Genomic DNA, 17,841 nt, shown 5'->3' with positions numbered 1-17,841 from the left:
GACACAGGGGGCTGGTGAGAAGCTGGCTGGTGACAATGACAGGCAGTCTATATCCAGCAGCCTGTTTATTTTTGGAAAGCATTCAACCGTTACAGCGTTCGGGTGGTGCGTGCCCTTCAATCATACATAAGCAAGATAATATCCATAGCCAATCATCCTATGCCTAATGTAACCACACTATGAGGATGCTCTAAATATTGCTATCATCAGGAAGGGTCTTTGTCCCTAGGGGAGGGAAATTTCTGAGTCAGGGGTTTCATGCCCTGAAGCTCCTGACTATTGGTTTCCTGCCTGGTAGCTTGGCAATGCTAACCACAAGTACTAAGGATGTGGTTTCACTAACGGCTCGCTAGAGCAGAGTACCCCATCCTGCAGGCATTCCTATCAGGCCTGAATGAGTGTAGATTCTTGAAGTACTCTGAGCTGCTCATAGTTGCTAGTTGCAACTGAAAGTTATTCCAACAGAGGTGGACATAGAAAAGTATAAAACAAGCTGAGAGAAATTTTAAAAGACACAAATAACAAGAAAGATGCCTTGTATTCAGGAACTAGAAGATAATATTGTTAAAATGCCCATATTACTCCAAATGATCTATGCATTCAATGCAATCCCTATAAAAATCCAGTGGAATTTTTTACAGAAATGGAAAAAATGTCCTAAAATTCATATGGCATCAGGAAGAACCCAAAACAGTCAAATCAATACTGTAAAAACAAAACAAGACAAAACAAAACAAAAAAACATAGGTTTCACAATTCCTGACTTCAAAACATATCACAAAGCTACAGTAATCAAAACAGTTTTATAAGAGAATAAAGGCACATAGACATATAGACCAATCTAACAGAATGGAAAAAAAACATTTTTATTGAAATGATTTTTTAAAAAGTATACCAAGATTATACATTGTGGAAAGGACAGCCTTCAGCAAATGGTGCTGAGGAAATTTAAATTCACATGCAAAGAATGAAACTGTATCCTTACATTACATCATATACACACAAAAATTCAAAATAAATTAAAGATGTAAGTGTAGGATTTGAAATTATAAAACTATTGGAAGAAAACATAGGGGAAAACTTCATAATATGGGAAAATATGTTCATTGCAACATCACTCAAAATAGCCAAGATGTAGAAATAAGCTATCAATCAAAAGATGAATTAATTGATAAATTGTGAAACATATATGCATAATAGAATACTATTCAGCCACAGAAAAAAGGAAATCCTGCCTTGTACTACAACATAAATATACCTGGAAGACATTATGCTAAGTGAAAACAACAAATCACAGAAGGAAAATATTGCAAGATGTACTTACTCTGAGGTATATGAAGTAATCAAACTCATGAAAACAAAAAGTAGAATGATGGGATTGGAGGTATAGCTCAGGGGGTGGAGTGCTTGCCTAGCATGCACAAGGCCCTCAATTCAGTCCCCAACACCACTGGGAAAAAAAAAGAAGTAGAATAGTAGAATGATGATTTCTAGGAGCTGGGAGGAAGGAGAAAAGGGAGAGTTGTTGTTCAAATACTGTAAAGTTTCAGTCATACAAGATGAAAATGTTCCAGAATTCTGACAAATAATATTGTGTTTACTATGCTTACAGTTAACAGCGTTGCACTGTACATTTGATATTTTAGATAATATTTCATGTCATGTGCTTTTTACCATACAATTTTTAAAAATCAAGATAACCCAAAATGAGGAATCAATAAAACTTAGTTGTTAAAATTAGTAGTTAACTTCATGAAATACATACACTCTTAATTTATATATGGTTTTATACGTGCATTAGCCATTATCAGTTCTTCCATTTATTCAGTTCATCCATTTATTTGCTGGCACTTATTGAAGCTCTATTCCAAAATGAATAGCATACTATAATAATAACAACAAAAATAGCTTAACAACTGATAGCACTTCAAATTTTCCTATTTGTATTACTTGATCCTACTTAGAAAAAAAATATTTCCTGATATTAGAACTCAGACTCTTTGAGAAAACAACAGGTTACACATAAATTCGGCCAAACACCATAGACATGGTACTGAAACTTTACAATACTGAGGATGAGTGCTCAGGCTTGATTATTGAGAATGGAGCTAAGGCTGGGTTCAGTGGTGCACGCCTATAATCCCAGCGACTTGGGAGACAGAGACAGGAGGATCACAAGTTCAAAGCCTCAGCAAAAGCAAGGTGCTAATCAACTCAGTGAGACCTAGTTTCTAAATAAAATACAAAATAGAGCTGGGGATGTGGCCCCTGAGTTCAATCCCCAGTACCTCCAAAAAATCAAAAACAAGAATGAGGCTGAGGAACGAGTAGCATTAAAGCAGGAAATGGCAAAGGGCTCACCATAGCCTAGGCCAAGCTGTTCTCTCATATAGGGTTGTGAAGACTCAGGTGGCTATGGAGGCCCCAAGAGTTCAAGAGAAAAAGAACAGCAAAGTTGAGCAAAGCAGAAAATAACTACTTGAGTTCCTCTATTAACAATGAAATCTGCTGTTCATATTTTCAGATCTATGCTTCTTTCAAAGAAGTGATAAAAGAGCACAGAAACAAAATTATTTGTGAAAAATTTCTCAGATTGAAACAAACTTTTATATGTTTGGTACTTTGAGATATCCACTTGCTGCTTCATACATTAATCATGGATTTTATAGTCACTTTACACCTCAGAGAATGGAATAGGGAGAGTCTAGGTGGAATCCCCCAAATAAAGAAAAAATTAATAGAAATAGATGAAATAATGAACCCCCCAAAGAAACAGAGAAATAAGGGCACAAAGTAAGTATTTCAGCTTGAGCATCCCATTCCTTCTACTAATCTCTTGAGTCTGAGTGCCCATAGGGAGCTTTGCTCTCAGGTGGATTTCTGAGAAGAGAAAGCTACCATTTGCACACTATACCCTGGGGCCACCCAGCTGCCAAGTGCTAGTTAAACAGAGGTTCAAGAGGCCTGCAGTCAAAAGGCAGCAGGATGGCCAACTGCCATCAATTTCCACAGCAAGTCTGGCATCTTGGCATCTTGCTGCTCTCCCCCTCCCCTAGGTTAATTGCAGAGAACCTCAGCTTTGAAATCTGTTCTCCTACCAACTTCAGCTGCTTTCCTCCTTTCTCTGTATTGCTGTAATACCTTATGTCCTCTCACCCTGGTAGTTAAATGAAGTTTCTCATATACCTAGCTCTACTCTTGAAACCACCCAAACTCTAATGTAAATGTTTCTCTCCCCCACTTCTACACACCCATGGGTAAAGGCAGAATTGCCACATCCCCCCTTGGACCTGATTGCTAGGCAACACTCAGCCATGTGAATTTGTCACTTCTGTTTGGCGCAAATTTCAATTTCACCTCCAACTGTAACAACACTGCTTGATATATTTTAGATGCCACTGTGGTTGGATGGCATCCCAGGAAAGATGTGAAGTGCTACTGCCAGGAATGAATGATTGGCATTGGGTAAAGCAATTCTCTGAACTCAGCCTTGGCATACCATTAATTGTTAAGTCTGTTCTGCTACCACCAACCTCTTGTCAGAATCATGTCTATTGTAAGCCTTTGCATCGAGAGTCTAAATGGTAGAGCTCTCTCCCTCCGTAAGATCCGAGTCATGTCGATAATGAAGCAGTGGATTTTTCGGCTCACAATATATTAATTCTTCCTACTTTCAATCTATTGGCTGCACTTTAGTGTGAAAAGAAAAATAGTTCCACATTTGAATATTACTGAGCTAAGAGCTCCTGTGTGCCAATTCAGGTTCTAACCCTAAATAGGAAATTTACCTTCCTTTTGGTTTCTTCAGCATAATCTGCTTTCATTTGTGATAACAATTAAATTCTATGATAAAGTAACATGCTGATAATGAAATAAGATAAAATCAATGCTAAACACACTCTGCTGATAGTAAATATATAATATCTGACGTGTACTATTTACATATTATCATTAGATAAGAAAACATGCCACATACAAACAATCATGATTTTGGGATAAACACATACGATTACTGGCAAGATACAATGCATAATTCCCAAAGTCTCCATCTATAATGTTATATTATCTATCTATTAATGATATTATTCCTCCTTAAAGATACATTTAGTTGTCTAGCCACCTACTCTAATATTCTTAAATACTTGGCAACTGCTCAACTCTAAAGATGCTACTGCATGGAATATTTTACTTCTGTGTTCTGTGTTAAATAATGGGGAAAATAGTAAATCTATTTTGATTCCCCTTCAGCCCCTATTCCTACAAACTTTTCAGTCAATTACTTTTCTTTATCAAATCAAAACATCCTCAGAAAGCTTGGAAACGTTTTTCTGGAATGAGTCTAATTAAATAGAACAAGTCAGTTATTTATGAGTAAAAAATTGTATTTCAGACTTTCCGTGCATTTTCTGATTCATTGGAAACAAAAGGAGTTTCTGTAACAGTGTGAATGAACCATGAAGTGTGCATGTTCTTTTAAGAAAGGCCAAGGGTGCAGTTCTATTTTCTTAGCTCTGCTTTCATATTTATGTGTCTCATTTCCAGCTCATTGCTGATGCCTCAGTTGCGCTATCCATCACCACTTTTATCCTCCTTGTTCCTCAAAAAGAACATAAAATCCTTTTTTATGTGGTGGTAATATTATTGCAAATAAAAGCAAATACCAAAATCTTTATTAGTCTGCCAAAATAATAAACTATTTAATAAAAGCATGCTGTAAAAATAAGGTCATTTGCATCACTCAAGTTACTTGCAGGAAACACAGAGAATTATTGGTCAAAAAAGTACAAGCTGACAGCAATTATTTCTGTTGTTCATCTGACACACTGTGCAATAGGGTTAAAATTTTCTTGATATTTTGCATATTTTCTGGATTTAAATGTTTTTAATATTGCTCAAAACTGATGTACATTAGAAAACAATTTAAAAGTCCATTTCTCACAAAATAAGGATTTCTTCTTTGTAAAAAGATTTTTGGTAAAGAAAGAGGACTAACTAAGCTAATTTCATTTTTTGGTACCTTTTTCACAAATGTGGAAGCTGACCTTCTGATAACCTTGATATTCCAAGATTTATTGCCTAAATATTTACCATCTTAATATCCATTATTAATTTTATTTACTGTGGATTTGTGTCCATGCTTCAGCTGTATAATTCCCCCCTGTTTCTATTCACCTTTTGTCATTTCTGTATGCACACCAATATAAGATGTTTTATTTCAGAAGGTTAGTTTAATAGTGAAAGTTAACAATAAATGTGTTATTTCTAAATAAATGTCCAATGTTTGATCTTTTAGCCTATTGTAATATAAACACTCCAATTCTTTTTCCTTTGCAATTTCTATCCCCAGCTGGCATATTTGCAAAGATATTATTGATATGTTTGTAGCACAGCAAAATCAGTAGCTGTGATGAGGATTAAAATACATTTCTATGGTCCTTACATTCCTAAGAACAACCTGCACATTAGTTCTTCTGCTTAAATAGCAAACATAATTAAGTAAACATTATAAATCTTTTCAAAATCAGATATTAATTATTTACATTACCTGTTTTGGGATGACATTTACAATTAAGAAAAGCTTCTTAAACTCCAGTTATTACTGTTTTTTATTTTAGAAAGACTTTGCCTATGGTTATTTGCTTTGGGATACAAATTAACCATTTTTCAGGTTAACCTAAGAAAATGAGGCACAATTTCTATACAAGGTAATGAACCTGTGGGACAACTCCATTATAAAATTTGGACATGAAAAATATTACTTTTAGAGGAAAAAATGGCAATTAAATTCAGATACTATGTGTTATAGCTAAATTATATCCCCCCAAATTCATATTTTGAAGACCTAACCTCAAGACCTCAGGATGAGACTATATTTGCAGATAGGAGTTTAAATAAATCCGCAAGCTTAAATGAGGTCAGATGGGTGAGACCTAATCCAATATGACTGGTGTCTTTAAAAGAAGAAAAAAAAATGGGACACACAAAGAAACACCAGGACTGTGCATAACAGAGGGATAACCACGTGAAACAACAGCAAAAAGTAGCCATCTGTAAGCCAAGGAGAGAGGCCTTGGAGGAAATCAACCCTGCCAGCACTTTGATGCTGAATTTCTGGCCTTCAAAACAGTAATAAAATACATTTTTGTTGTTCAATTCTCCTAGAGTATGATATTTTGTTATGGCAGCCTTATCAAAATAATGTACTACACAATATAAATAGAGATTTTAAAATCTATTTGTGATATCATGCCAAATATAGTAATTATTTTGATCAACCTTAATACTCAAATGGATTAATTTATTCACAATACAACTGACAGTGAGCAACTCATTCTCATGGCAGAACAAAAATCCAATATGATCCTTAAGTTCTATATTGTCACACAGATACACACTGAAAATGTTGCTCCATATTCGAAGTTCTTTGTATCTCAGAATTTTTTAACCTCGAGTTTACAGACCACAGAGCCTCTTGGTATATGTTGTCAGCTACATTTTATGGGCATCACATATATTCATCATAATGAGGAGAAGTATGTTCTCCCGAAAGTTAACAATTTAAATCTCAGAATATTTTATATGACAAATCAGTAGGCAATAAAGATGGTTCCCTAATGGAAAAGAATTTAATATTATATATTTTAATTAATGGATTTAAATGGGCAAGGGAATAATAGTGAATGATCTTGGTGATACATAGTGAGATATTTAAGAAAGTAAAAAAAAAATCATGAGACTTGAAAATTTTGTTAGAAAACCAAGCAAACCATTTTCCCCTTCCCAGCCCCCACCCAAATGTTAAGACCGTTTACTGGCTTTCTGGGCTTATAAGGATCACACATATTCTGAAGAATTTACAATATGGTAGTCCCTAAGTAAAACATCTACAAATATGATAAGTCTAATCTATAAGAAGAGCCTGAGATCAAATTTCTAACTAGGGCCAAGCACTGGCTTTAGATCTATGACACTATGGAATAGTTTCTAGATCACAGTTCTTCATTGATACTATCTACAAAAGATTAAAAAAAACTTTCTTAAATAGAGCTGGCAGCTCCCAAGTAACACTCTATAGATTTGTCAACTGTGAATTTATCTAACTTTTTATTGCCATTAGCCCTTCTGGATTCATTAAATTCAGTACTAGGGATATGCTCAAGGAAAACACTCATATGTGAAAGAATCAAAGAGCTGGAAGATATAAAATCTATGGTGCCACCTCACGTCTCAGCTATCTGCCATTAAACATACTGTGACTACAGTGTAACAGAGAAGGCAGGCCATCTTCCACATTCAGCCTGGCCACTCAAGATTACATTCTTACTATATTTAATGAGGACTCCATGTAGATTATAATCTACCTAGATATTATTTGGCCTATTCCAAACATTCATGCAGAACATTTCTTTATTAAGGTATACTGAAAAATTGAAGCAGTTATTCAGATATTGTAATCAAGTCTATATGTTATTAAGGCATGGGAATAACATATTTAGTGTTTACTCTGCACCAGACACATATATAAATGTTTTTATCTAATTTGTATAATTTAATTCACACAAAACAAATTATGAAATAGGTGGATAGGGAAACTGAGGCATACAATGTGAGGTTACCAAACTTGTCCAAGGTCAAAAATACTCTACTTATTTAAATTATCTAGGTCAAGTATTTGCAGAAATAAATAGGCTTATAAAAATTATTTTATATTGGTTATTCTAGTACAGTCTGTAGTTGGTAGACTAGCAGTAGTTACGTGTTCTATTTATCAAGATTATTTTCAGGCAAAGATTAATTTCCTTGCTTTGGTATTTTTACTTGGGATGGTTTATAAATAATAAATCTACTTGTTTTTCATTCTTTCTACAAATAATAATAATCCTAATTTTAACTTCTGAGCACCTTTCTTTCCACCATAGGTCACAAAGTACAGGATAGGGTTACATAGAGAAAGCAATTTCTCTACCAAAGGGGCTTGCAATTGCAGACTTTGGTAGGCATTGGCATATGCTCAGTTGCTGTTGTTACCCAATAATTGCTAGTTCATTTAAAGTCTTCTCTGATTGTGTTCCTCATGAGTTTTTAAAACTTCATTTCATATCCTTGTTTTCAATGGCTCCTTATAGGCTTACAGATGGAAACCTGTTTTCTTATGTTTATAAGTCAACTATGGTCTTGATTTTCTTTGTCACAGGGCAGGGTGAACAAAAACAGCTCTGCTGTTTAAGATCTTTTATGCATATTCCTTAATCTATGGAGCTTTCTCTAAACTTCAGTAATACGGTGCTGTATAGGTAAAGAGAAGATTTTTTTTTTTTGTAAAAAAAAAAAAAAAACCCACAATTTCTTCCTAGAGTTTTAAAGAACACTTCTTAAGTACTATAAAGTTGTAGAATTTGAAGACACAATGAAAAGTTATTTTTTTTCCAAACCCATTGGCAAGGATTATGTGTTTCAAATTGCTTACAGATAGACTCTGAGTATATGCCAAGCATACCTTGTTTGTTATCTTATTGGATTTCCCTTCTACAATCATCAGATTACTTCATTGCCCTTGTTCCTTAACTAAATGGAATGACCCTCCTAGTGAGACTTTCAAATACCAATGTTATGTTGGAGAAAAATAGTTTTCACCAAACTCTGGCCTTTTAGCACCTCTTAACCCCGGGTACTATTTAAAGCTCATACATTTCCTCAATATCAAACAAAGCCTAAACAAAGCATAATAATATCATGTGTGTTTATAGAATATAACCAAGAAATAACATCTTAATGAAATGGTGACTAACTGGCTGTCATGATTATTCAAGCCATATTTAAATGAATCCAATGAGAAAAGATTGATTTAACTTTTTAAATTGTGGAAGATACTAAGAGCAGATGATATTAAGATTAGGCCCTGTATAGTCACTTATTTGAGGAGATCTGGGGAATTACAGATATATAATAACACAAATGGTTAAAAGAATCTGAAAAAAACATTATTCTTATTACTGTAAGTTTAGGGTGATTTATAAAGCTTTTAAATTAAAAATTTACTGAAGAAGAAATATCTGAAATAGAACAGGGAGCAGGTTCCTCAAGTGACTTAGCAGCTTTCATAATCATCAACTGTTACAGTGAAAACAAAGATTTCTAATCTTAGAACTTGGCAGGTGAGGGAGTAACAGATTTCCCAATATAATGTTTTGATTTTTGAGAAATAAGTGGATTTGTTAGTTTTTTTTTAATCTGCCAGCTCCACATTCAGTCATGTATTTTATTACCCACTTGGGATGTTGATTACAAATATTTTTAATTAAAGGGATTCTTGGTTCTCTATTAATTGAACAATTTCTTAGATATTTTGCCTTTGTAAGTATCTATAAAAGTTAATACATATAGAATATGTTGATATGAGCATATATATAGGCCTGGAAAAGAGGGTCTAATTAAGAGATTTGGGGATTTAGTACTAGAATTTCCTTTCAGACATTATTTGGGCCTGTTACCTTATTAATTTTCTCTCAATTTTTTGATTTTACTGATTGCAAATGTCAATAAGATGGTGTAGGGTTGTTTAAGATAATTTTACACTGTGCAGCATACCATCTTGGATTTCTTTCAGTGCAATGAATGTTGTATTAATGAGGGCTATTGTCAACGGAATGCCAATAAAACTGCCAATTAAGACAAGAAAAGGTACTTCTAGGGATTTTTTAAAACATAAACTAGTTGAAAAACTGGTCTATATAAAGTACATTGGAAAAATTAATTCCCTACTAATAAAATGATTTCAAATACACTAGTTTATACTTAAACATGTTGTTCTTCCCCAGTCTCTACAGCAGTCTTGCAAATGTCCCATATTCCCTCACCCATTTCAAGTAACCATGTAGACTTTGGGAGAAACAAAGACAATGAATCTATTGCCCACATTTATGCATTCTGAAGTGAGTTCAGGTAGGGAAAATATTGATCAAGTCAATATTTGAAAATTACATGCAAGGGTCCTATAAAACATTTTACAGAATGAAAACAGATCATCTTTAGGTTTGTCTGAAAACAGAGAAATTATAACCCAGAACATTAAGAGTATTTTTTTTAATATGGTGGAAATGGAACACAAGCCAACATGTCAAAAATATGGTACTTCACCCTGACAAATTGTGAAAATGCCCAAGTTCCATAATATTACATTTTTCAGAATAAAAGCATCTTCTTTTAGTACACTCTTTTTTTCCACTAGGTTAGGGTCCCCTTTCTTCCTATACGTTATTTTTTAAATCTGAGTATGATTTGTTGTAAAGTACTTTATGCCTAAAATTCTTAAATGCTTCAAATATCAGTTTAGTTTCCTTTACTTATCAATATAAGTTGAAAAATCATCGGTAAATTTTTTTCATGACACATACAATTAGAATCCTTTTAATGTTTAGAAATGGTATAAAATTAACCATACTCTCTGGTTACAGTTATTTAATAGTATGTTGATTTGTTATACATTTATGCCTACATGAACTTGGTAATTCACTGAAAAGTACCCCTTTCACTCTTGTAGACTTCGTGTCTTGATTTAAGCAAGTCTGTTTTTTTCCTTCTCTGTTAGAAGAAAAAATATTATTCTTTAAAATATCACTTTCGCTTAGAGATCATCTAAATTTTTTTCTCCCTTATGGTCTTAGACAAAACACAAGAGGCCTAACGTCCCTGTATCAGTGAAGAATTTTCATATAATTGAGATTATTCTTTTATATTACTCAAACTAGTTTCACTCATTTGCCATCTACCCATTATAACCCATACAACATTAAGTGGCAACTATGTCAATCAGTATGACTAAAAAATTTTTAAATAACATAACTTCTTCCCCTAAGAGATGTATGTTCTTCACTGTTTTAGCAGGGAAACAAAAGAGAATTTAATGAAAGAACTATTTTATAAAGGTGTGGGTAGAGCTGAAGAATCAGGACAGGATGTTAAGATATCCAGGGACTGGCAACCGTGGGAAGTCTAAGCCATTTCTAATCCTATCGAAGGTATGTGTGTGCAGTGCTAATACCTGTGATCATGAGGGCTGGGGCTATGGAAGTGGGGCCATGAGGCTGAGGTTGTATTCATAAAGAATACAACTAATCCAGAAATATCACATGACATTTAGAAGAAAGGAGGGAAAGAAACTTTGTGACTTCTTTTTCCTTTCCCATTCTTTTGCATGAGCTTCCCATTGGCAAACTCAGAAAGCCAAAGGGCAGGGTCCTGAGTGTTACAGGGCATCTGGGAATCCACATTAGGGCAGATCAAACCGAGAACAAATTGGAGTTATAAGAGGCAGCCTCTAAGCTGGCCCCTGATAATTCCTAACCCTTGATATTTATTTGCTTGTATAACATTCTCTCCTTGAGAGTGAACTGAATGTGATATACTTCTAACAAATATAACACGTCAAAATCTTAGAGTTTCACTTCCAAGATAAGGTTTCATCTTGGCCTGCCTCTTGGATAATCTCTCTTGTTCTCTCACTTGCTCACTCTCATAGAAGCCAGCTGGCATGCTATGAGCAAGGAAATAAGAGACATCTCCAGCCTAGCATGGAATTGAGGCCTTTGGCCCAACAACACACGAGGAACTGACTCCTGTCACTCTACATGAATGAGCTTGGAAGTAGATTCTTTGTCAGTCAAGTCTTTGAATGAGGTGTTAGCTCTATGAGAGAACCTGAGCCAAAGGAATTAGCTAAGCCATGTCTGAATTTCTAACCCACAGAAAACTGTGAAAAAAATAAAGGATTGTTTGAAGATGCTAGATTTCAGGGTAGGGGTAATCTGTTATACATCAAGAGATAACTAATAAAAGGAAAGAGAGGAACACAGAATAAATGGAACAGCTTACCATTTTTTGCCTTACAGCATTCATTTTTTCTCTCCAATCAGATGAAGAAATACCTGCCCAACAGAAAATGTGACACCAAATCCCATCAGTTAGCCTACAGTTCTGGAGTGGTTTCAGTCCATTCATGTTCACTACTGAAATTTGCAATATAACATTAATTTGCTGTCAGAACTTTTTATATTTGAGATCAGAGAAAGGGGGAAAAGAAACTGTTTCCATTCTCAAGACAGGTTCTAAGGGCTTTGGGGGTTCTAAATTGTAAATCTCATCTAGGCTTGCTCCGATGTCTCCATCCCAAATATTAGTGTGTCATTTCTTCCTAACAAGTGAATTCTAACCATGGACCCCAAGTTAAGAAGTCTTGCTTAAAACTTCCACAGGAACTTTGGAAGTCCCTTCATGCTTTGGTTTGAGTCCAAAGTGAGCTTATCTTTTTCTTTTAATAAGCTTCTCAACACAGAAATGGCCAGTCTGCCTCATGATCTTTGTAATCATCATCTTCTGAAGCTAATATAGAAAATCATATTGATGAAATAAAAGCTCAGAGAAAGTGACCATAATTAAAATGGTCATATTTTAGCATATTACTATAATTGCAATGAAGAATTTCCAAATTTACATTCTCTTTTCATAGACTAGCTCTCCCAGTTTTTCATGCAAATTGCTATACTTCAGAAAAATATGGGTTTCCATTTAAATAAAATAATTTATTCAACTGTTCCTATTGCCATTGAATTGTCACTTATAATTTAGTTTGTTGTACTTTCAAATTCATTTAATTACTCCGAAACATGCAGCTGGGCAAAGACGACTCTTCAAAAGTTTTCACCAGAGTCATGAGATATTGCTATGAATAACTTCAGACTATATATGTTCCATGATAAAAAATAAATGACAGATGGGTATGATGTTCGTGATGCTTCCAATAATTTCAAAGCCAGAGTTAACCAGTTCTAAATGATTGATTTAGAGTCCAGGACATTTATATGTTTGGGAAATATCTGAGAAATAGAATGGGTGTAACGTTGAGCCTGATGTCATCAGATTTTAAGTTCACTTTAAAGAGAAATTCTTGAAGAGAATCAGTAGTTGAATATATATTCTCTGCTTCTCTTGCAAAATGTTATTTTCCAGTGAGATTCTCAGGGAAGACTTTTTTCATTTTTAATAGATTATTATCACAGTTCTAGAAATTTAGAATGTGTGAGAATATATATCATTACTTTTTAAAAATTGAAAAGTAGACAGTTTTACGATTCTGAAACTTCATAATCTTGTTTGAAAGTCAGGAAACCTGGGTTCTAATCCCTGTTCTGCCACTAACACACTGTGTAGCCACAAACTAATTACCTGATAAATCTGTGTTTTGGTACTTTCATTTGTAAATTGAAAAGAAAATATATTTCCTTCAACCTATTTCACAGGGTTATTATTAGAATATATGAAATAAAACTAGTTAAAGTACTTGGAACTTGTAAAAAGAAAGATGGTCCATAAATCCAAGTTATAATTATATAACACTGTATATCCCAGCAGACTCGAAACATCTTGAATCAGAAGAAAAATGAATGCAATTATAAAGAATCTTGAAAGAAACTTTTTGGAATAGGGAATATTAAAAATATAAATTTATCATTTTATAAAAAGTTCTTCAATGATGCTATCTTACAGAAAAAAATCTGGTAATGGTGATTGAAACCTAATGCTGATTAGTGTTATTTCTAATACACTGGATAGGTGACAATTAACAATATTTTCCTCATCCATTTCCAATTTCATGAGATAGTTTGAAAGTAGAATGTATAAGACTTTGGCTACTCATTGGGGAAGGACAAGGGAGAAAGGAAAGGTAGGGGTTAGCTTTCAACCAGATTGGTAAGGGCAATACCCTTTAAAAACAAGGAATGATTAAGTGTGAGTTGGGATGACAGGAAATCTGGTAAGTCAAGATATTGACCCTTGATCTGTGTGTACTCCAGATGCAAGTGTCTAGTATTCTTTAAATCACATTTTGGAGTGCTTTACTTAGTTCTATTAGCTAGAATTTGGAGATGCTGGCATTCTTGATGAAGACCTTAAGAAACTATCTTTCTTCTTTACTATACAGTAGTTAAAAAGAATGAGATAAATCTATAGTGATACAGAATAATGTCATAGATATATTTGAAAAACAAAGTATAGAACAGTGAATATAGTATGCTCCCCCAGGTGAAAAATAAAAGTGATATATGCTTACATATTCATAAACTCATTCTGGAAAGATACAGAAAAATGGGTAATGTGTTGCCTCCCAGGAAGGGACCTGGGGGACTGGATTTCTGAGGAGGGATAAAGAATTATGTTATTCCTTGCTCTAAAATCTACATTGTCTGATATGTATATAGTCACTCCAGCTTTCTTTTGAGTAGTGTTTGCATAGTATTTATCTTTTTTCTATCCTGTTACTTTTAATCTGCCTGTGTTTTATACTTAAAGTGAATTCATTATAGACAGAATGTAGTTTGGGTCTTGCTTTTGTGTTCAGTCTTTCTCTGTTTTAAATGTTCAACATCTACATTAAATGTGATTATTGATATTATTAGATTTAAATTTATTGCTTTGATATTTGTTTTCTGTCACATATTTTTCTCTATTCTTTCTTTCCTGACTTCTTTTAGCATGAGTATTTTATATGATTTCCTTTTTGGCTTATTAAATATAATTCTTTGTTTTGTATTTTTTTTTCTGTTTTTATTCAGGGTTTACATATGACAGATGCTGTGATGAGTACATTTGTATGTATTTAATTCTCACCTCACTAAGTAGGTATAAATATCCTTATTTTATGGATGAAGAAAAACATCTTGCTGAATTTACAAATTAATGTCTCAGAACTAAAATTCAAACCCAGGCTTGTCTGACTCTAAAACATATTTTGTAGTATTAGGAAAATATTGGAATAACCTTTCAGCCTTTGATGTAGTTAATAGTGCATAAAAGGGAAATGTGGGCTAAAATCTGAACTGTTATTATAAATTATTGAATGTATACATAGATATTATAAAGAGGTAAAAGCTCTAAGCATCATAGAGTGCCAGAATATGGAAATAAAGTCAAGAATATGGTACTACATATCTCTCTCTTTCTAAAACAGAAGGTTTAGAAGCAGAAAATGAAGATTTAGCTATTTGCAAAGATAAAATCTTACCCTTAAGGTAAACTTTTAAAATATGTTGCTAATATTAGTATGCAATGCAAATTTCCTTTCAGATGTTTATAACTGACTAGAAACTGCTTGAAGTCAACACAGACTTTGAAATATAAATGGAGGCTTTATAATTTATAAGCCTCCTATCATCGCTAACACTTCCCTGAAATAAAATACCTTTGATACAGAAATTCTAGAATTCTTACTGTTTGGGGAAAAGAATTACAGAAAAAGGATATGCCACCATGTATGTAAGTGTAAGTTATTTTCTGTAATAGTTATTCTTAGAGTATAAAATGAATATATTAAGAAACAGAATTAACATAATGATACTGCTTACTTGATAAGAGAAGCTGATTTCATCTTCACTAAATAAATATTTTGCCAATTGACATATTAATGGCATATAATTTACTAATTTTAAGAGTTTGATCAAATTTTTTCAGTTGCACAGCATTGTGTAAGTACTACTACTATCAAAGTAAAACAGGTTCCCCACTTGACAGTTTCCTCAAGACCCCGTGTGTTTGACCACTTCCCCTCACTCTTGACCCAGACATGCTGACTTGCTTTCTATCATTGGAAATTTCATCTTTTCTAGAACTTCATGTAAATTAAATTTTACAAAGTATAGTCTTTTGTGTTTGATTTCTTTCTTTTTTCACACTTTTGAAATTCATCCATGTCACCATGTGTATTGCTAAGCAATATTTTATGGGTATGCATATGCCACAATTTGTTTATCCATTCTCCATTTGATGGAGATTTGGGATGGTTTTTATTTTTAGTTATTATCAATAATGTTGCTATAAATAATCTCATACAATTCTGCAAGAACATATGTGTTTTATTTTCTGGGGTAAATATGAGAAGAATTTCTGAGTTATAAGGTAAAGTGTGCTTATGCTTATGATCACAGTTTTACAAAGAGATTGTATCATTTTTGCACTTCTACTAATATAACAGAGTTCCATGTTCTTGTCAACACTTGATATTGCCATCATTTTTAACTTTAGCCATTCTATTGGTTGTATATTGTTAACTCATTATAGTTTTAATTTATCAAGCAAAATTTTGACAAAGGGAGGAGATACATTACCAATTTGTATTCTCCTATTAGCAAATTAATGAGCTAAACTACACAAACTCTGGCATGAATTTGCTTCTATCAGTTCCATATAGTATGATCTACACTGGTTAAAACATTACAGTTGAGTTTTTGCAACTATGGAAACTGAAGAGTAGACCCTATATTTTCCTATAACTTCATTAAGGTATGGCCTACATGTGAGAGGAGTCTGTGAATCAATCAGGTGTCTTTCCTCCCTTCTTCTTTTCCTCCCTACCAATCATCCACTCTTCTATCATCTACTTTATTTACAAAGATAATGTGTTCATTTTGAAAACTTAAACAATATGGAAATGTATATATGAGAAAGCAAAAACATACATTCAATTTTACTACCAGAGATATCACCATTGACATATTGGTGATTTTTTTCAGTCCTTCCTTTATGAAAAATAATAAGACTATGTTGTTAAACTGGACTATTTAATTCTTAAAACAACTACACATGGTAGATAATATTCAATTTTACAGTTTGGGAAACTAACAGAATTTCAGTAAATTGTCTAATATTATAAACTTAGTAAGTTGTAGTGCTCACATTCAATTGAGGGAATCTGACTCCAGAGTTTTAAACCACAATCCAGACATAAGCTGTGTGTGAATGTGTGTGCACATGTGTGCACATGTGTAGCCTTTGCATGCTAATGTAGTTATGCCACATCTCATAGATACATTCACATTTTAATAAATATAGGTATACATCACTCTTCATAGATTGCAGAATATTTTACTTTACTATAGAATATTTATTCTCTGGATATACCATGGTATACTGATTTAATAAATTCCCTAATTATTGATATTTAGCTTATTTTCTACTTTTCAATATTATAACCAACAATGCAAGAACCACTTTGGTATATACAGTTCTATACTATTTCCAAATATCTCCTTAAGATATACCCCTAGAAATGAGAATGCTTAGTCAAAGTGTATAAACATTAAAATTTTAATACATAACACCAAAGTAGTATTTAATGAGATTGTTCCTTTTGTTTTGTTTTCTACATTGGGGATTGAACCCAAGGGTGCTCTACCACTGAGCTACACCTCCAGCCCATTATTTTTTATTTTTCATTTTGAGACAAGTAAGACAACTTACACTAAGTTGCTTGGGTTGACCTCAAACTTGTGATATTTCTACTTCAGTCTCTCAAGTAGCCAGAATTACAGGTGTGTACCCTTGTGCCTGGTGAGCTTATCCTGTATTCTTGCCAATATTGAACTCTTTTCTTATCATTTTTTTTAATCCTTGCTATCTTAAAAGGTAAGAAATGATATCATGTGGTTGTTTAATTTTAATTTGTTTGTGAACAGGGCTAAACAATAAATCTTTTTAAACATAAAAGTGATGCATATATATTCTTCCAAAATAGTCAATACAGATTTATATTAAGTAAAAAGCAGTCTTATTTTCTATTTGTTTCTTCAGAGTATCACTGTAACAGTTCAATATATAACTCTCTAGAGATTTTATCATCTACTCACATATTTCTGCATATCTATTTGTTAAATTTTGCTTTTATACAAATGGAAATACATCTGGGAGAATTTTTCCATTTTTCTTTAAGAGTTACACATTATTTCATGTGGTAGTACAATAATGCAATCAACAGTTCTGTTTGAGAACATTTTGATTAATTATAGATTTTTT

General features: G+C 33.2%; 1 long non-coding RNA gene across 1 annotated transcript in view; it reads right to left on the bottom strand.

Annotated features, from left to right (window-relative positions):
* The window catches only part of LOC143393971 (uncharacterized), an 82,317-nt gene extending 70,416 nt beyond the window's left edge, over window positions 1-11,901 (bottom strand). Inside the window, exon 1 of the long non-coding RNA XR_013090653.1 lies at window positions 11,872-11,901. This is a non-coding gene — a long non-coding RNA (uncharacterized LOC143393971). The remainder of the gene's footprint in view (window positions 1-11,871) is intronic.
* Window positions 11,902-17,841: the final 5,940 nt, after the last annotated feature.

This window comes from Callospermophilus lateralis, chromosome 3 (assembly GCF_048772815.1).
Source record: "Callospermophilus lateralis isolate mCalLat2 chromosome 3, mCalLat2.hap1, whole genome shotgun sequence".
Classification (NCBI taxonomy): domain Eukaryota; kingdom Metazoa; phylum Chordata; class Mammalia; order Rodentia; family Sciuridae; genus Callospermophilus; species Callospermophilus lateralis.
This window is presented reverse-complemented; position numbering and strand designations above follow the sequence as displayed.